Source organism: Condylura cristata, unplaced genomic scaffold (genome assembly GCF_000260355.1).
Source record: "Condylura cristata isolate star-nosed mole 26May11 unplaced genomic scaffold, ConCri1.0 scaffold00011, whole genome shotgun sequence".
Taxonomy (NCBI): domain Eukaryota; kingdom Metazoa; phylum Chordata; class Mammalia; order Eulipotyphla; family Talpidae; genus Condylura; species Condylura cristata.
Window position 1 is genome coordinate 2,437,599 of NW_004567112.1, and position 20,223 is coordinate 2,457,821.

A 20,223-nucleotide genomic window follows, 5' to 3' on the forward strand; every position below is an offset into this window, starting at 1 on the left:
GTGTGTGTTGGGGGCGGGGGGTTGACCCCCCTCGCCCACACCCCTCGCTACTCTTTCCGGAGGCGGCCCCTGCAGCAGTTGGTTCCAGGGGTCCCCGCGGTTAGCAGCCTACTCGGGGAAAGGAATTTTTCGCAGAAAGCCCCGCTGGCTCCGCGTCCTGGCGGCGGCGGCCGCTGGCCGTGGCCTACGTCGTCATGCCGGGCTCTCTTGCCCTATCCGGGTCAACAGATCTTTATGCATTTTCCCCTTTCCCGGGAAGACCGGCGGCCGGGTTAACTTCTTGGAGAGTCAGATGTGAGTGGCTAAGGGTAGACTGGAGAATTCTAGCTATAAATATGCATCGGGAACTTAAAATGCTAAGCGCCTCATTTGCAATTCTGTTGGGTATTCTAGAGACTGTGTATTTTTACCTGGCATGGGCAGTGTGGAGGGGACGTATATTTTGGTGAGTTTACAAAGCGCTTGTGCCTCCTGACTTTGGCGAAAACGCCAGACTCCGGGACCACTCTTTTCACAGAAGATCAGCTTCTCTGCCAGGTGCTGGGGTTCCCAGCAGTTGAAAAAGGCCCTCGTGTTCAGAGCCTGAGACAGGCGTTCTGCCTTGAGGGTCTCCAAGTAGAAGTCTTTAGTTTCATGTACTTGGGAGAATTCCACTGTTTTGAAATTTTTTTTTTTAACGGGTTTTTGCACTGGGAAGTAATGGGACTTTAAAGGCCCTTGTTTTTATCGTTTGATTTCAAAGAGCCCTTCTTACAGCAATTACAAAGTGATATTAAAAAGCTAATCAACACTGTCAGGAGCTTTTACAGAGAAACAGGATTTCTTTCCTTTTTTCCTAAGTCACTGACTGTATCCTAGAGTTGAAACACTAAATATCCTTTTGTCTGGCCTCAGATCTCTGAAGCCTTCCACACTCCCGCAAACCCCCCAGCGCCCTTTTTATTGCCCCCAAAAGAAAAGTTAATGAGACGGTAGATGTCAAGCAAAAAAGAGCAGGCCCTCCTTGCAAAATAGGCTCACAGTCGCAGCTGAAGTTGGGTGTTAGCCCTGAACGCACTAGCCTGTAATGAAGCCAGTTTGATCGTTCTCCCTTGATCAAGTGGAACAGGACCAGACAAAGGAAATACGCCAGCATATTTCTGTGGGGCTTTGGGGGTTTAGTGTAAGTGTGTCTGTCGGTCACCCCCTCCCCCCAGGACACAGGAGTGAGGATTGAAGGCAAAGGGAATTTATGGCATTGCTTGGCTTTCTGTGCCCCCAGGGGAAGGGAACCCCAGTTGGTCCCTGCAGAATGCAGTTATTAGAGGGCATTTTAAAATTTGGGGTTTGCAGCTTGTTTGGAACAAGACGAGAAAGGCGCTCTTGGGCTTCATTCTTTTTCCTGTTTGGAAAGATAAGGCTGTGGGGGGGACTGTGTCCCCCGCCTTTCTAGTTGTCCCTTAATAAGGCTGAGCAGAGGGTGGTGGGGCTCTGCAGACCAAGCTCAACGGCCAGAGTTATTTACGACTTCACTTGGGATCTTTGAAACTGGCCCTCAAAGGGGTGTTCTGCTGGGGGGAGGGGAGGGGCGGGGCGCTTTACCTTAATTCTTTACTGGTTTTTAGAAAACCTCTTTGTTCCTAAAGTGTATTTCTTTGCTAAGCATGAACTGCAACTCTGCCTGGGACTTGGTTCTGCTACTCAGTGGAGAACTATTTGCAAAGCGCTTCTCTTGTGAGTTAAGTCAGAAAGTTTGGCTGCTTAAAAGCAAATAACTAGCAGCATTGTAAAAATACACCAGTGACATACTTTGTGAGATATTTTGGCCTCTTAAGACTAAGGGCACACCTGTTCCTGGCCAGGGGAGTCCAGTCGGCTGTGGCCGGCATTGTTAACCGGGCTGTGTACACAAGACGGAGCAGGAAGACTGCCGTGTGGGTAATCATTAGCCAGCCATCGGTTACCCTTTCAGGGAATAATCGATAACTTTACTCTTGACTTTTAAAACTCCAAACAGAAATCCTATTCATGAGCCTGAAAATTGTTCTAGGGAGAGAGGAAATGACAACAGCAGCTGCAACAACAAGCAACACCACAGGATCTGAGATGAACCCCTGAAACGGCTACTGAGCCAGCACGGCCGGAGGGACCAGGCAGGAGGCAGGAGGGCTGGCAGCGAAGGAGGCGCCCCTAGGTGTCCCGTGAGACCTGCCAGTTAAAGGCAAGACGGGAGCTGGCTGATGGGCACAGCCCTGGCCAGGACGCTTCTGCCGTTCGGGGGTGGCTGGGGAAGGCAGTCACGCCCTTTGCACGAGAGCCTCCCCGAGATGGACACATGCAGAGGGCGCACGGTTGTCCTTTTGCACCGCTGTCCTTGGAAGTGGCCGGGCTGGCATCAGGACGCCCGTGACGCGGCCTGGGTCCCTGTGCCCCTCCGTCAGTGAAGGCCTGAAGGCGCAGCGCCTGTCCCAAGCCCCTGACCCAGGCCGCCACACGGGCAAACCCACACAGGGCGTGTGGGGGCGGACTTCCTCTGTCGGGCGGGGTCTGGCCGCGGGTCCGAGACTGGTAAGGTCGCCTTGGTATGTTTAAAGTGTGGGCGCGCAGCTCGCCTGACCCTTTGCAGAGAAGTCCTGGTACTGCGTAGAAGCCACGCTGACACAGGGAGATGCCCGGGGGCTTTGTTCTCCCCCCCAAGGTGCCTGTAGTCTCGAGCTAAGGAAGCTGGTGTGGCCTCTCCTGAGAACTTGGAGCGGGCTCTCGACCATGCCGGAAGGGGCTTGTTCTCCAGGCGGGACTGCCTGGGCACGGATCAGCTTTCGCCCTTCCAGCTGGTGAGCATGTCCTAATTGACTCTGCTCCAGTTAAAGTTACAGTTCCCTGGGAAAGAAGGAAAACTGCCAGGCTTGCCCCCCTCGGCTTTTGAAGTTAATTCTGTGTTTGATGGGACATGTATCAAAGACTTATGAAAGGGCTTTTATTTATTTATTTTTTAAAAACCTATCTCTGGTTTTGGAAAATTATGTTTAATAATTGCTGAAACTTCAGAACCATTTTGAAGGTGTTCAGTTTTCCTTTTGATCATGATTTAATGGCCAGTATCCAAAAGCCGTCAATGTGACTAATGATATCCACAAATTAATGTTTGGGCATAATCTGGAGTTTTGCTTTTAACTGTCATTATTCATGTTTAAAACCTGAATTAGAGCTGCTCTTGGGCCTTCCGGACTTCAGCAGAGGAGCACAGGGCTCTGACCGCTGTGCAGAAGAAGAGGGTTCACAGGTGAATACCAACTGTGCAGTAGTGAGCAGCCAGGCCATTGTTTTGTGGAATGTTGACAATGGGCGCCAAGGGGCAGCGAGGCCTTCATTCTTCTAGCAGCTTCTGGGAGCTGCAGGCAGAATGGGAAACAGAGTCTCCGGGGTGTCTTGGTGGCGGGTGGCCCCCACCTCCCCAAACTTGCTTGGAAGGTGATCTCCCCTGGAGCGTGGCCGCTCTGCCTTTTTGAGGAAAGGTTCCGAAAGTGTCTAGTAGGTTCTTCAAAGGCACTGTCAAGAAACCGGGCTCCACAGCCGCTCCACGAGGCTTCTCTGGTGGGGGGGGGGGGCTGTGGTCTGGATTGCTCTCCTCACTCTAGAAGGCCTTGGAATCTGCTGTAGTGTCTGGGCAAGTGCCCCTCCTGCGAGGAGGGGGTGGGGGGGCGGTGTCCAGGCTGTGATGCCTCCCACCCTCCTCCCCAAGTGGAATCCCCAGCACTGGCAGCCTGGGGGCTAACGTCTGTCTGCTTTTAGCCAGGTTCACTTGGTTAGATCTCGGGTGCCAGCTCACCTGTCAAGATCTGGCCTCCTCCCTCCCTGAGTAAATGTTTTAGAAATGATCGGCTTTAACGGTTTCTGTAACTAAATTTCGCAGGTGGTTGCCCAGAGTTGCCTTGGCATTCACAAAAATGGTGATGAAACGTTGGGTTCCCAGTCCCGGGGTCCCGCGTGCTTTCAGCTTAATGGAGAACTTAACTGCCACCCTGGGCAATAGCAGCGTCTTCGATTCTCCCCAAGGCTGGTGGTATTTGCAGGGTCCGGAAGAGCCGGGGTAGCCGAGCTGGTGGGCGAGTCCTGCCGTTGGTGGGAAGGGCTCTTTCACCCACTGTGGCTCTAAGTTTCCTTCTCTGCAAAATGGAAAGAAATACACTTCCCCTTGTTGCCTTTTACTCCCTTCAAAGCAGTCTTCTGCTCAGCTGAAACGCACTTAATTATAACTTGAAAGAAGCTGCTAACTGGCTTGAAGACTGGCCTGAAGAGCTAGGCCTTGCTGGCCAGTCCAGGCTGGGTGGTTGTGCCCGCTTGGAAGGGCCTCGGCCCACCGCATCCCTGTGTGAGCCGGGCTTCCCGCAGCTGCGCCGTCAGCCTGGGGGTGGTCAGCTTGCAGCCACGCCAGCTGAGCCCCAATATGGCCTGCAGCAGTCTGTGGGAGCCTGGACAAACAAAACCTTGATTCTGGAGCCACAGACTCCAGGAGGTTCCTTTGGAAGGGACAGGACCACGATGACCGAGGTCACCTCCTCTGGCCTAATGGGATTGTTTTCCAGATGGCAGTTTCAAAAGCCAGCCTAAAGGGGAGGCTGGCAAGGAAGAGCATGCTCGGTGCGAGTGGCCAGATCCCTGCCCGGAAGTATTGTACCTGCCCCAGGTGGGGGTGGGGGGTGGGGGTGGCTGTGGCTGTGGCAGGAGGAACAGCAGGTGAGGTTCCTTTGCTGGGGGGTTGAGGAGAAACTGGGAAAAGGCTTGTGCATCTCCTTTTAGATGCGCGGCCTAGAACTCTATTCCTTTGCTGATGGTGCTGTCAGTGCAGTCCCTGGAAGGGCAAACAAAATCAGTTCATCTTCTGCTCCATGAGGACCGACCAGGCCTGCCCTTGGAGTGGGCGGGGGCTGTGTCCATCCAGACGAGAGCCTTGGAGGTGCAGCTGTGAGCTCTGGGCCTGCCCGCTGCAGAGCATCCAGAGCCAGCGGGGGGGTTGGGAGGGCCCTGGAAAGCCAGTCTCAGAAGTGGGTGAGGGAGCTGACGGTGCCCCGTGGTGAGCCGGCCTGAGGCTCTGCTCTGCAGGGAGGGTCGGAGTGCAGTGCAGGGGTGACCCTGAGACTGTGCTTGGAGCTGCCAGGCCAGATGGGCTGACGGGGAGCTTGGCTGGCCGCTGGTGTGGGCCAAGCTGTCCAAACACCAGAGGCCTGAGGGCGGCCCACAGGTCTGCGGGCACCTACCAGCAGAACTGGATGTTGGGGAGAGGCTGTTTTCTTCCCAGGGGGCCGCGGCTGTTTTTAAAGTTTTCTCCTCCTGTCCAGACCTGGACCTGGGGTCTGCTCTATGGCTGCTGGTTCCATCTGCCCTTTGGGGACCAGAAGCAGGCCCAGCATGGGGGGCAGTGGCTGGAGATGCCATTCTCTACCCACCCCAGGAGCCAGTGGGGCCAGGATGGCGACAGCCTGAGTGGGAGGGCAGTCGTGGGAGCACGGCCCCGCGCGGTCTCAGTCCGTCCCAGCAGCCCAGGATGTTTATGCTGTTAAAAGCATTTCATGGTCATTAATCTTCACGACCCTCCTGTGGGCCAGGTAAAGAGAGCAGTCCCTATTAGAAAAAGAAATGCTGAATTCCACCCTCCCAGGTCATCAGGGGCCTCTTCAGGTGGGAGGGACACAGCTGGGTCTGCACAAGGGCACCTGGCTCACCTGCGCTGCTCTACCGGGGAGGGCAGCGGGTCTGGCTGCATGTCCCCACTTGCGGCTCCATAGTCTGGGGGCTTGACCCAAACTAAGTCTCCAGGTGAGGGGGTGAGCCCTCCCCCACAAACCTGGGGCCCCCAGACCAGGCAGCCCGCCCCTCCTCCGGCCCACCTGGCATCTCCACTTACCCCCACACCCTTCTGGCCTGTTACCTCCCACCCAAGCCTGTCTGACCCAGCCGGAAGCGCCCCTCCCCCGCACTGCCCCTTTTCATTTGTAAATGGAGGGCCACTTCCTGCCCATCCCAAAGCTATGCTGCCCCCGCAGTGCCAGCTTCCTCCTCCCCCGCTGGCCATTGTGCTGGGAGTGAGCTGAGTTGGGGGTGCCCCTATCTGGGGGGGTCGCCCGCAGAGCCGCCTGATGAGGCAATGCGTCAAGGTCGGCCCCTGGCGGCCAAGGCCCAGAACAGAACCTGGTACCTGGCTCACCACACCTGAACCAACCCACCTTGTGATGGTGCGCCCAAGGGACCCCAAGCTTGGTGGACCGAGAGGTTCATTGATTGACTGAACGGTGGTAGTCGAGGTCCCACAGCGGCAACCAGCTGCTTTCCTATAACTTTGTGAGCCTGGGAGCTCGTCTCTGGTGGTGTCAGAGGCCCTTCCGCCAGCAACTGCGAAGGTGGGTGTTGACCTGTACCCCAGATCGCAGTGCGGGATGTAGTTGCTGCCGGAAACTGCACGGAGGACCGGACCTTACTCGGCTTCTCTCCGCCCTTTGACAAAGCTCCCTTGACCCAGGGGTGTGGGCCAGGAAGTGGGAGAGCCAGAGGGAGGCCCCCACCTTGTTGGAAGAAGTGTCGTGTTTGACGCTTACTGTCCTTGCAAACCTAATTGGATTCTCAAAATCTAAGTTCGCCAACAGTTAGCCCAACAGCTAAGCCTCGATTATTTCGTTAGTGTCTTTGTCACTGGCGTTGCACCTGATCTTTCGAACCAAGCGGGGTGGCTGCCCCCGAGCCGGGAGCCTGTCCTCCCAGTGTAGCAGGGGTTTGAACCACTTGGAAGTGAGGGCAGGCTGGGCTCCCTGCCAGGGCAGCCTCTCCTGGCTCCCTGCCCACAAGGGAGATGAACTTTTCAGCCCTGCCTGGAATCTGGCACCTCTCTGGGATGTAAACGGGCTTCTCCAAAATGGTGCACGCTCTCTGGCGGCCAGAGCCCTGCCTCCAGCCTCCCGGGCCACACGGAGTACTGGAGTACTGAGCAGCCGCACGTTTTCGTTTCCTCCTTTCCTTTGCCGGGTGATCTTTTGTTAGAGCGACGTGATCGGATGCCAGGGAGAGCTTTCTAGAGAGTTTCCTGGTCTTTGCCTGTTTCAGTTCTCTCTACCTCTTGGTGTGTGAACAAGCAAGACTCCTGATCCTGGTCTGCAGGGCGGCCCTAGCCGGGCAGGCTGAGTGTGTGGGGGAGCCCTCCCTGTGAGCCCCAGACTGGGCCTGGAAAGACCTGGAGGGCCAGCTCAGTGCAGTGGCTCCAGCCACTTCCCTTTGAGCCTTGCTGGTCCCTGGGTGGGGTGATGCTCACTGCTGTAGCGATGACAAGGGGGGGCCCGAGGGCCTTCTCAGGCCCTGGGCTCAGGCTCTGGGGCCCAGGCCGTTTGCCTGGGACCCAGCTGCACTAGGGGTGGTGTTGCCCAGATCTAGCCTCCCCTGGGCCCCCAATCTCAATCTTCCCATGTTCTTCATCTCCATCTGGGTGTCTCTGATCTACACCACTCCTTAAGACCCCCCCCCCTTGCACACACACACTGGGGTTATGTGACTAGTATCTATGGTCCTTACAAGATTTTGTGATAAAACTGCATTTCATGGTCCAGTATTTTATCAGTAGGTAAGACTCGGGCTCAGGTGCCTGGTGTGGCATCATTGTGCTCAAGAGCCCCCTCCTTGCTGGGGTGCCCTCACTTGGGAGGAGCTGCCTCACGCTTGCCCTCTGGAATTGGGGCACATCTTTCAGGAGTTGGTTCCTGTGTGCACCCCAGGGAGCTGGGGGAGAGGGGGGACTAGACCGGTGGGATGGGAATAATCCTATTTGGGACGGTCTGCGCCACTCCTACAGACCGCCAGCAACTTGACTCTGCTGGGGAAGCCTCCCTTGGGTGGCTGCTGGAGTTTGTGTTGGTATCGCGAAGGAATTCGAATTCATTGCCCTGCACAAAAGGTGCAGCCTTCCTTTCTGAGAGGCCATCAGGGAATTGAAAGGGAATGGCAGAAGTCGGGTGTGGCCTGAAATCCGGAGACCAGCCCTGCCTGGGTGATTAACTCACCTGAAAGGCACCCAGGCAGGTGATGCCTGAGCTCTCCCGCTGACCTTGGCTTCCTGTATGTAGAGGGTAAAGTCCTCAGGAGGTGGAGATTTTCCTGAAAAACAGGCTTTCCTTTAATTACCAGATGACCTGCCCGCCTCTCTCTGGCGGGCAGGCAGGTGCTTGCACACCCCATGTGCTTGGGCAATCCCTGGGTCTGCTGCTGCCGGCCCTCGGGGACCTCTGCTCAGGGCTCAGCCTTGGGCTCCTTGGGCTGGCCGGGAGAGCAGGGGGGCTCCAGCTTGAGTGGCAGTTACGCCTCTGCCCATTCCAAACCCATCTCCTTTTCCTCTCCAGGTCAGGAAGCAGGTGGTGTCAGGGTGGGCTGTAGGGAGGCAGCTCACAGGCCTCTCTAGGGTGGGAGGAGGAGCAGCTTCCGGGGGCCGCACGCCTGGAGAGTGGACAGGGCACTCAGCCCAGCAATGTCCAGCTATCCTTGTTCTGTCCACCCGGGCAGCCCATGGCTCAGGTCCCCAACCAGGAGCTGCGGTTGGCGGTGTTCTGGGCCCGTGGCTCCAGACTGCGCTTCCCTCGCCTCCCCTGGGCTTCACGGGCCTGCTGTGCAGAAAGCCCTGGACCTGGACCCTGGTTTCTGGGCCCCAGGGGTGAGAGGCGCGTCCCCCCCACCCCATCCCCCGTGCCCAGCAGCACCGTGTGAGGGTTCCCGAGACCTGGGCTTTTCCGCCTGGCCATGGCGCCTCCAGCCTGTTGGCCTCTTTGCACTTGGGGCTAAGGATTTTTTTCCACACACAATCCTTTCTTCTCATTTCTCAACTAAGCCTGGGATTAAGACCGGGGCTTCGATTGACAAAAGCCAGGAGATTTCAGAATTAAAGTTGGAATTCTATCTGTAATGAGGTCTTCCTGACTGTTTAAGGAGGGCTTTGAAGGCTGGGTCCTTCTCCCACACTGGCCAGATGTGCCCCCACCGTGGGCAGAGGAAGTAGTTCAAAGTTATTTCGGGTTTTTTCCCCCTTCTGATAATTGCAAGTTTAGTCAGCCCCTCAGCCCTGGGCATACGGGGAGGGGCGAGGGAGGGGTGGGACCCCCGGTCGGCTTAGGGCCTTTCTGTGTGACTGGCTCAGCCAGGCTGATGCGTGGGAGCTCCAGAGCTCAGCAGCACCACCTGGAAACGGTGCGCCCGCTGCTCTCGAAGAGGCTTCTGCTCGGGAGGGTAAAAGGGGGTCTTCCCAATTCCTTTCATCACAGCATCTGTAGGCAAGCCGAGGTCTTGGGGGGCACAGGCTGGGGTGCAGGGCCTGGCTTTCGGAGGGGGCCGCTTTGGGCCATGCCTCTGCCGGGAGTTCTGCAGCCAGTGATGGCTGGGGCCAGGCTGCCAGCTGCGGCCGCACGCGTGGCAACAGGGCCATCCTGTGACAGGGCCTGGCTTCCCAGCAGAAGGCCCTGCCCTCACACAGCGTCGGAGAGCCAGTGAGGTGCGCTCACAGCTGGCCGTGTCTGCGGACTCAGGCTGTTCTAGAGGGTGGCAACGGGGGTTGCAGACGTTGCTTTGAGAACATTCAGGAGAGGCAGTGGGCGGTGGGGGGCGGGTGGACCTCGCCGAGGGCGCCTTCCCCTCAGCACCGGAGGCTGGTGCACGGTCTGGAGCCAGGGAGGCCCCCGCGAGGCCGAGCTGTGCCGCAGCCTGAGCGCAGAGCCCGTCCCTGGGACTCGTGACCAGCCCCAGGCTGGGCTTTGATTTCTGGGGCCTGGAGAATGGAAAACCATCCAGGAGGCTGTTCTGGGCTGTGGAATGTTACCCTGTGTTAGGTCACTCCGACAAATGCCCAGGAAAATATTTACTTTCTATTTAAGACCTACTTTCCTTCCCACAGAAGGGAGAAAGAGTGAGTGGTTGGTGCTGCCCGCGTGCGAGGACAGCCAGCTGGTTTCCACTCCCTGGGGGGCCTGTGGGGAGGGCCCGGCACCCCACTGCCAGCTCAGCGCCCCCTTGCCCGTGAAGGTGGGCCGCCTGGCCTGCCGGGCACCTTGCGGAAGGGCCTGTCCGACTTGCCTTCCAGGCTGTGGTGGGCACTTGGGCCGTGGCCCGGCATATCTGGCCTGGGGCCAGCCGGAAGCCGTGGGCTGTGGGTGTTTGTGTGTGTTCCTGCCCCCCGGCCCTGGAAGTGGGGTGGCACTTAATCCTCTGTCTCATCCCTGCATGGCTTCCCCCTGGGGACTGACTGGTGCCCCCACACAGCCCACAGGGCAACAGCTCCTGCTCCTGGGGGTGAGGTGGTGAGGGGGCTGCATCTGTTGGGGCCGCTGCCCTCCCAGGGCCTGTGGTGGGATGGCCCCCTCGGGTGGGCTAGTCATTTCAGGACCCTGTCTTTTTTAGGGCCCTGGGATAGGGTGGTGGCAAATGCGCTTTGGAGGCAGGGAGGGTCAGGGGTCAGAACACAGACTTTTCACAATTGCCAATTCCAGGGAACGCCAGGTGCACATACACGCACGTGGCCGCCCCGGCGTGGCCGTGGCTTGACAGCGTGGTACCCGCCCCACCTCCCCCACTGCTCCACTGCCACGGGGGTGTTTGGCCGCATCCCTCTGGCATAGGACGTCGGCACTAGGGGCTTCTCAGAACGTGGGGGCAGCTCTGCCCTGCTCTGGCGGGGGTGGGGCAGTGGTAGGTGCTGGCTCCGCTTGCCCTCCTGGCCAGGGGGCCTCGGCTCTCAATGCCCTCAGCGGCTCTCACCGCCCTCAGCATCAGGCTGGCTGTGGGCGCGGCGGTTTCCACGTGACTGAACTCTGGTCCCCAGGGAAGGCTTGGTGCCGGGTGATTTGAGAGGGTGGCCTCTGGAGCAGCGGGGGGATCCCCAGGGCCCCCCTAACCGCAAACCAGCCTCCTGGGGCTCCGCCCGCCCCACCGCTGGAGACGCTCCAGGTGGGGTCAGCATCTGTATTTTTAGCACACTCCTCCGGGTGGTTCCGATGCAGCCAGCCCAGAAGCTGCCAGCAGCTCACAGACGGTCTTTCTTTAAAAACAAACCACTCCCCCAACACACCCACACACTCGAGCAAGTTATTGAACATTTGGCACAACAAATGATTGAAAGGGGATTTTATGTAACTTGAAAACTCCCCCCCTGTCGGAATGAACAGATTCGGAAGAGGAGTGGGGGTCCTGGCGGCCCACCCCTCCGCCCCAGAGGCGAGCCTAGCCCCGGGCAGCCCGGAGCCTCTTCGGATTGTTGCTGGCGCCTTCAGATGCACTTGACATTTCACTTTCTCTTGACTGGTCATCAGTGCTCGGAGCGGGCTGGGCGCAGCGCCCCAGCCTGCTGGTGAGCAGAGACACTGTTTTCACAAACTACGTTTGGGGAAGAGATGTGCCACGCGCGGACTCCCAGGTCTCACCCACAGCCCCAGGCGGGTGCCGCGGTGCTGGCCCTGGCCCTCGCGACCGGGAGGCCTGCACAGCCTGGCGTGGCCAGCACGTGGGGCTCGTGGAACCCCCGTCTCAGTTCATCGTGACGCAGGCCGCCCATGGGTGCCACCTGGCACGTTCGGAAATGCGGTGTGCTAGGTAAACCCTTTTCCTCTTGTGTGGCGAACTGATGGACAGGCCGCAGCCAGGCCGATGGTCTCCCTCTCGATGACACTTGGCTTTTGCAGAAACGCTTTGCCCTGCTCGTGCTTAACTTGACTTTAATGACGGCCCTGGGGGAGACTGGGCCGTGGGGTTACTCCGAGAAGTCCCACGCAGCTCACAGGCCGAGGGGGCGGGCTCACGGTCAACGGGGCGGAGCAGCCGAGGCGGCCGGCCAGGCCCGCTGTCTGGAGGCGGGCGGCGTGTCCGCAGACTCAGTCCTCGGGCAGAGGGAGAAGTCCACCCGCTGTGCAGAGTCCGGCCGTGGCTGCGGGGAGGCGGTGTAGGTGAGCTGGCCGGGCCGGGCCCCTGGAGGTGTCTGCAGATGGGCTAAAGGAGCCGCCACCGCTCCCTGCAGCCTTGGGCAGGGAGGACTTGCCCTCTCTGGCTTGGGGACCTGCTTCGGGGGCAGCTGGAGTCGCCTGAGAAAGAAATGGCAGCCCCAGGGCCTTCCCAGCCTGGGAAGTAGAAGCCTCGCAGTTTCTTTGGGGACTGCTTTTGGGCTTGGCTAAGCCAAGGAACGACTTTATGATTTATGGTGTTTATGAAGACTAGCGTGCCTGTCTGTTTCCATACAGACATCTTAGTAGAGAGAAATACGAAGTACAGCAGAATGCGCGAACGGAGGGATTCCCGTCAGCGGTATGGCAGTGCTAGGTGGGGTGATTATGTTCCGTGCACCTCCCAATTAAACAGTTCTGCGTGACTGGAAAAACTACCTTTAAGAGACTCAGGAAAGCTTTATAATTTAGTAGATCAAGTCAAAGTAGATGTACACTATGAGTACGAGGTATTGGGCGTTGCGCTCGGCGGCAAGGCGCCTGCGTGTGGGCTGCCGTGTGGAAGTGCGTGCAGTGCCGTCCAGTTGAGCTTCCTCTGAGTGGCGCCTGTTGAGGGACATCTGCTCTAGCCGTGGTGAGGCGGGCGGGCGGGTCGAGGGGAGGATTCCTGGGGTGCTAGCAAGGGCCCAGACGGTTTGCCCTGAAGTTCAGCAAAGCAGCAGGAATGTGCTGTGTGCGTCCCAGACACGGGGAGCCAGGCGGAGACCCCGTGAGGCTCAGGGCTCTGCTGTGGCTGCACCCCAGCAGCTGAGGGCCTTGCGCATGGCCGGGCTCAGTCTCTTTAGCCCAAGGGACTGGTCCTGCAAAGCACAGGGTCTTCTCCTGGCACCCCTTCTTCGCGTGTCCTGTGACCCTGGGTGAACTCCCACCTGGGGTCTGTTTCCCCTTCAGTGCAGGGGACCTTGGGGTCTCCAGGCCAGCAGGGGAGGGGGTATTTGGCCAGGTGTGGCCCCTGGGAGGGCGCCCAAAGGGGTTCCGAACCCTGGAGTCCTAGCCAGGGTGGCCGGCCCCAGGAGGGACTCACTTGCCGGTGGTCTGTGGCCCTGGAGCTGGACTCTGCCCTCGAGGGCACCGTGCTTCTCACTTCCTGGCCTCCAGCCCACGAGCGGTCAGGCTTTTGCAGGTAAACGCTTCTGAACTGCTACAGCATTGCTGAGGGGGCTGTGCCAGGCCTGCTTGCAGGACCCATCTCGGCCGTGCTGCGCCCCTTTCCTGGGGCGCGCGCCCCACTCACCCAGGTGCGCAGGCCCCTGGCTGCAGCGGGCCACTTTGGACGGCCTGTGCTTCTATTATTTGCGCTGGTCTTTTGGGGAGGGGGTCAACTTTAAAGGTTTTATGTACATGTGGTTTGCATGTGGACAGTTCACCCCTTCAGCGTGCTGGCCGATGGGGCCGGGTGAGCGGCCTCTCAGCACCAGGCGTCCCGGCCCGCGCTCCCTGATCGAGGTCTCGGCTCTCAGTGGTAGCAAGGTCAGCCCTGGCGCTGGGGCGCCGGGCAGATGTGAGGTGCCAGGCGCTTCTGCTCCTCTGTACGGTCCACAGTTCTGCGTGGCCAGGGCACCCATCACAGCAGGGAGCTGGCGTTCTGGGGAGCACCGCTGCCGGGTTGTCTGCCCCATTAAGCCTCCTGAGCCCCCCGCGCACACCCCACCCCCCCCACCTGTGCTCAGTTGCGTCTCTCTGGGCGCCGTCCTGAGACAGGTGCCCCACAGCCGCCCTGCTGCAGGTGCAGAGGGGCTGGGGGCAAGCGCCGGGCCAGCGGCTGACCCCAGCTCCCAGGGAGGCGGCTGTGGAGCCCGCAGGCGTGTCCTCGCTGTGCCGTGGCTGCTTCGCGGTCCCGAGACTCGGCACCGGCTGGCCGGCGGGTCCCGCTTGTTTTCCTGAAGTTGGGTGCCAGGCCGGACCCCTGCCGTTCCTGGCAATGGTCTGTAGGAAGCCTGGAGGGGCTGTCAGCCAGCATCCTGGGCTCCCCCGGCCCTCCTGGTTCGCGGGTCACGTGGGCTCGCCCTGCCTCTGCCTGGGAGGAGCTGGCTGGTGAGCAGGGGGTCGCCCTGGTGGTGGCAGGTCACACCTGCCTGGGTTTGCATGTTCTCTTATTTCTATTAAGTGTGGGGGAGGGTGCTCTGAAATGGGTCTGGACATTTAAAAATTGTTATCTGGGGCTCTCTGCGTTTGCTGATTTCCTGGTGGTGGTTGGAAATGTCTTTGCTGCCCTTACCTGCCCCTCCACAGCTCCCAGACGGCCAGCGCCCAGGCCTGGACGCTCTCACACTGCCTGTAACTGGCTGCCACCTGGCATTCACGGCGCCTCCCCGGCCTGGGGTGGCTGTCTGGCAGTGTGACCAGTGCGGGAAGGGGGTGCTGGAGCCTAACTAAGGCGGGCGCCCCAGTGTCACGAAGGCTTCAGAAGACAGTGGGAGAAGGGCTGTTGGAATCGGGGTCCTCCACCATGAGCAGAAGCTGACCTGTGTGTCCACCAGTGGACTTTGAGGGGGCAGCACCTGCCGCAGCTGCAGGAAGCCCCATGCCTGCCCCCCCACCCCACCCCGGCGTCTGCGGGCCCCGGAATTGGACCTTCAGGGGAGCTGCTCCTTCCTCAGGCCTAAGGAAGGTGCTTTGCCCCTCAGGAAGGCTGTGGGCGCCCGGGGCGCGAGCGCAGCACGCGGGCCGCCCCAGGACTTTGAGGTCCCCTGTGCTGCGGCACCTTCTCAGGACCCCCATGCCTAGGGCTCCCCACACGGTTACATGGGTAACCTGGGATCCTCAAGTTCCCACAGCCCAGGAGGGGAGTGAGCAGACAGCCCCCCAGCGGTGTGAGCCAGGCTCTTCCTGGGCCCTTGAAAGGGCCCCAGCTCGGGAGACCTTTGACTTGATTTGCGAATCTTTAGAAACGCATAGGAGGGGGATTCAGAGGGCACGGAGTGCCTGGTGTGCCAGGGGGGCCCAAGAGAACCGTGACGCGCCTGGTGCATCCAACCAGCAGCCTCTGGCACCGGCCTTTCCCCTGCGGGAGGCAGCTCAGAATTTTTGGGGACCCAGCTCTGGGGTGCCGCTGCAGGGCCCCCGCGGGACAGGACTCCGGAGCCCGTTTCCTGCACACCCTTCACCGGCCTGTGAGTCCTGGCCGTGCGGAGCTCTCCGGGATTTCTCAGTCCCGTCATCTCACACCCAAGAAGTTCTGGGGTGAAGTTTCAAGAATGCTGAAGCAGCTAGGGGCGTGTCAAGAGTTGGAACCTTTCTGAACACAGGTTTTATTTTTATTTGGGTAGTGGTTAGCTGGTCTAGGTGTTTGGTTTTTGTCTTCACCTTTTGGCTTGTGGAAATTTCCCCGTTGGTTATGGTAATTCGTCCTGTCCTGATATGTAAATTGATTACAGCAGCTCTTTCAAGTCTTGCACATTTGATTATCCACCAGCCTCCTTCTGCCTCTTATTTAAACTTATTTTTAGCACAGTCCTTGAAACCTCGGTGTGAGACTGTCCATCTTCTGCGTTTCTGAACTGCCGAAGGTCGTTATAATCAGCCCCATCCGACGGGGCCTGAGGTCCTGTGAACACGCGCAGGGTCAGGGCCGCGGCGGGCCGCACGGCGCCAGGTGGGCCCCAGCCTCCCTCGGGTGACGGACTTGACCAGTCGCTGCCTGGGTCCAGAAGGCCCCTTGACCCCCGACGATGAAGGAGCGAGGCCAACAGGCTTTGCGCCAGCGGCCGAGCCAGGTAGGAGGAAGTGCCGGGGCTTTGCCGCCTGGCCCAGATGGAGTCCGGGCTGCGAAACCCGCCGCCAACCTGGATTTTGTAAACCGGCGAGAGGGGCTTGTTTGGGGGTGCAGAGACACCCTGCACACATGCAGCCTTTTCTGCATGTGAGGCTTCTCGGATGTTTTCTGAGCCTTTACCTCGATAAGAATATTTGGCGGGGGGGGGGGTGGCGGCTGTTTGATTGGATTTGTTTGCTAGAAGATTAGTACAAAAGCAGGAAGGAAAAAGTATGGTGGAGGTGATTGCTCGAGACTGGCAGAAGGTTATTTATGGATTTTTGCTGACGGTCCTTGTTTAACGGAATTCCCTGTGCGATTCACGGAGCCTTTCCAATTTATTGTCTTTCCAAGCAAGGTGAGAAAATAAATAAGTTATTTTATTTTAAACCTCGCCAACGTAAGGTTAGATCAAGAGGAAGCAGGGCTCCGATTTTCCAGCCCAGTGTGTTTCTGGAATTTGCATCTTGGAAAGGTTTTTGTTTTATTTTTGGCCCATGCATTGTGTGTCTCGAAGATAAGACCCGACCCTCTGTGGGCTCCTGCCCGCACCCTGGCACGGCCTGGGGGTCGGGATGGCAGGGCCAGGGGCCAGCTGTCTGCCACTCTCAGCAGGGACTCACGGCCCTTCCTGCCCGTGGAGAGAAGTGTGTGGTGGTGTGGGGGGGGTCTCAGCCCTCAGAAGGGGATCCTGGCTTGCAGCCCTTGTAGCAAACAGAACCCCACTCTGATCTCGCGATGAACTTGTCCTCGATCCTGAACCTGGATTCTCCCCCTTTCCTGGCCTGTCTTCTTTTAAGCTTCCCCTGAATGTTGGCAATTTCAGTGTCTTGGTCCTTTGGGATATTAGTGTGTGAAGACCCAGACAGAGCATTTAGATCTTTAGGTAAAGGATAAGCAGCTGCAGGAGACCTCTCAATAAAGAAACATCTCGTTTCCTGGCGGTGATGTCAGCGTTGAAGATTCAGGCGCGGGGAGCTGGGCCATTGTCCACCTGGACTGCGGGCCCTCCCGGCTCGGGAGACACAGGCCCCGCCCTCTGCTGTTGCCACCTGGGACGGTGATTTGTGTCCCTGCGGCCTGGTGAAGCTATTGGGGGTTCCTATTCACAGTCAGTGTTTGGGGAGCCCCGGGTGTAAGTGGTCGGTGCACACCATGGTGGGTCCAGAGAATCCGTCCCCTTGGGGCTTGTTTCAGGAGTTAATTGAACCTAAGTGGGCGGCTTGGGCGGTGCCGAGGGCATGGGTCCGCAGGCTGGGCCGCGCCTGCTCCCTGTCTGGCCCACTCCATGGCGCCCGGGCCCGGAGGTGGGCGCAGCAGGGTGCCAGCCCTGTCACATGGCAGTGGGGGGCGGCAGACAGGGCTGGGCCAGCCCTGGGGTGGTGAGTGTGACCGCACGAGACCTGCCCGCTGGCCAGAGGGCAGCAGGCCAGCCAGCCGGAGGAGGGGCCTGGACAGAAGAGGGGCCAGGACGCCCCCTAGAGCGGAGGTCAGAGAAGGCCTCTCCGTGGGATGGGCTCTGGGGGAGGGGCAGCCTCCAGCCCCTGCTCCACTGCACAGGGTCCGGGTCTGGGGTGGGGCCTGCCCCAGGTGATTCTAATGGGCAAAAGGCGCCTGGGCAGGCAGGGGCCCTCAGCTGAGGCCCCTCTTCCACTTGGCCCGTGGGCGGGAAGGCACAGCCAGGGAGCCTTTGAGTCTGAACTTCTCTGCACCCCAAAACGGGGTGAGAGGCTTCCTGGGGGCCCCATCACTCAGACAGGCAGGCCCACCCACCATGTGCAGGGCCAGGCGCCAGGGACCCCGAGGAGTGACCCCGAGAGCGTGCTCTGTGGACCTCTCAGGAGGAACCCCATGTGCTGGGCTGCTTCTCACCAGCGGGCAGACAGGTGAGGTCCTGGTGGGGCTGCCCTCCTCAGCGAGGCTCTCCACGTGCAATTTGCTTTGCAGGAGGAGGTGCCCCTGTGCCCCAGGGAGACAGGCGGATGGGGGAGCTGGCGGGGGCCGCCCTCAGGGCCCTCCTGCCTGTGCAGGAGGGAGGCGGGTGATGCACAGAATCCTCCGTGCCTGGTGGTCAGTGCGCTGCGGGAGAGCAGCTGTTGCTAGGAAACCACACCTGAGGCTTGGCTCAGGCTGGCAGGGACCTCTGGGGCTCCAAGCCTGAGTGGGGGCTGAGCCCCAGAAAGGGCCGGAGTAGTGGAGGCCCACGTGTGTGTTTTTATGGGGAAAGAGTCTGGATTTCAACAGTGTGAAGGGGTCTGGGGCCCAGGTGGGATCCTGGCTTGCTCGGTGGGGCATAGAGGTGTGACCAGGGAGAAAGGGGCCTTGGGTGCGGCCATCTCTGGGGGAATGTCTGGCTCACTGGCCCTTGGGATTTCATGGAAGGCCCCGGGGAGGGGAGCAGAGAGGACCCTGGGCTCAGTGTCCCCTGGGGGAGGGCAGGTCGCAGAAGGTGAGCTGGCCGCCACGGTGATGCCCTGGCCAAGGAGAGGCTTCTCCCGCTGGCCCGCGAGGCAGCCGCCACCCTGCTGCTTACGAGGGGGAAGGGGCTGGGGCTCAGGGGCTGGCCGCTCCCACCTGGCCGGAGGAGAGCCAGCCTGGGTGGGGCCCTGCTTTCTGCTCAGTGGGCGCCCTGTCCCGATGGCGCCGGCCCGGCCCTGGGAGCTAGCTTCTGCTGTGTGTGGGAGCTGGGCTCAGCTTGAACCTGCTTTTCCCGCTCTGGATTTGGGGTTCAGAGCCTCCGTCTCTCCACCATGGTGAGGACCCACAGCGGTTACTCACTGGTCACAGTCTTGGAGGCCACAGGCGAGGGTGCAGGAGCCCCAGCTGCTGGGTCTGGTCCTCAGGGCGCAGAGCGAGGGGGCTCGTGAGCTCATGGTGTGGGCTGGGAAGGTGCTTGCCCCTCGCCGCTATCCTGTCAGTCGGGGCTTACGTACATCGGTGTATCTTTCTTTTGGGGATCAAACTTCGCTGACTGCAAGAAATAAAGCTCCCCAGTCTCGGGCGGGCTGACAAGTGCTCTGGACTCTCAGGATTCAGTTCATGGCGTTGATGCCCACCTGTCCTCTCAGGTAGGAGGATGAGTGTGGGTCTGGGGGTTGCTCGCTGCCCTCTGGAGGAGAGATGGGTGCACTCTTAGGGGCGCTTCCAGAAAACAACTGAATTCACTCATGTTGGTTTATTGTTGTCAAGGCCAAAATGACCTTCAGAAGACCGTCTCGGTGATTTATACTTGTAGCATCTTCAGATGTGTCTAATTACAGTCCCCACACAGCCCCTGTTTTCCCACGGAGAAAAATGCAGGATTCCTGCAGGTGGGGCGAGGACACAGCCCTGACCCCCAGCTTGCCCCAGGGGCCGGGGCAGGAGCAAACATCCTGCCTTCACTTAGGTACCCCTTCCGAGGAGGCCCAGCTGGGGGGGCAGGGCCCCGATGGCCCACGTCCTGCGTGGCCAGGGACCTCCCAGGTGGTGCTGGGAGCCGCCCGGGGTGGAGAGGATGCCTGTGCGGCCAGTTCGGGGCCCCGACGGCCTTGTCTCTGGGGCCAGCCCGACTAACGTGCATGTTTCCAGCCCGGGACCCAGTACCAGAATGTGCCTGGCGGTTTGGGCGGGATCTGGGCCAGGGCTCTCCGGCTGCTTCGCTCACTCCCCGGGTCAAGTTCATGGCCATCCCTCCTGGACGGGCACCGCCCAGCCCAGTCACCCCGTTGGCCTCCCCTTGTGCTGTCCCTTGCAGCAAGAGTTTTTCTGGGGCTGCCTGCCGTTCCCGGCATCCTCTCGCGCACCACACCATTACGATTTTCAGAGTGTTTGCTGATTTGTGTTTATTGAAACTAAATTCATTAGGATGATGTGAAAATAGCGCTCAACTGTTTACCAAATCGGATTCTTGTTTTTGATATTTTAGTACATCATCTGTTCTCACTTGAATGTCGTGGAATTTGTTGGTAAAGTGTTATGCAGATGAAAACTCATTTTAGTTTTTTTTAATTCAAATGAGTTTATAAGAATATAATATCAAGGCGGCACGATCCACAGCAGAGCCAGGGGGTGGGGTGCCGTCGGGCGTGGGGGGTATCTGGATGGCTGGGGTCTTGGCGCAGAGCCAGGTGCTGAGTCAAGCCGCCCGGAGCCCCCTCCCCGGCTGGGGACCTCCAGCAGCTCACCAGGCCCAGAGCAGGGCGCCTCGCGCACTTGTCGGGAGACATCAGTGAAAGCAGCACGTCCTCTGGTTTTCAGCACTTCAGCATCTCTGGACGTTGGGTCAGCGCAGTTCAGCGCCCGCTGGGGCTTAAATGACTGTCGGTTTTCTGAAGAAGGCCGTGGGACGGCCTCTCAGGCTTGGGGGGCAGCATTTGTCAGCGTGCCCGGTACGTGGGCACTTGCTCATCTTGTTGAGCAGCGAATGTCCAGGAGTGCACAGGTCGCGTCTCCGCTGGTGGCTGCGGGGCAGGAAGAGGAAGCACCCCCCGGGCTTCC

At 59.5% G+C, this 20,223-nt stretch overlaps 1 protein-coding gene across 1 annotated transcript in view; it reads left to right on the forward strand.

Annotated features, from left to right (window-relative positions):
* The first annotated feature begins 3,242 nt into the window (after nucleotides 1-3,242).
* CTBP2 (C-terminal binding protein 2) overlaps nucleotides 3,243-20,223 on the forward strand; it is a 90,025-nt gene continuing 73,044 nt past the window's right edge. Inside the window, exon 1 of the mRNA XM_012723672.1 lies at nucleotides 3,243-3,262. The gene's annotated coding sequence lies outside the window, so the exon portion shown is untranslated. The remainder of the gene's footprint in view (nucleotides 3,263-20,223) is intronic.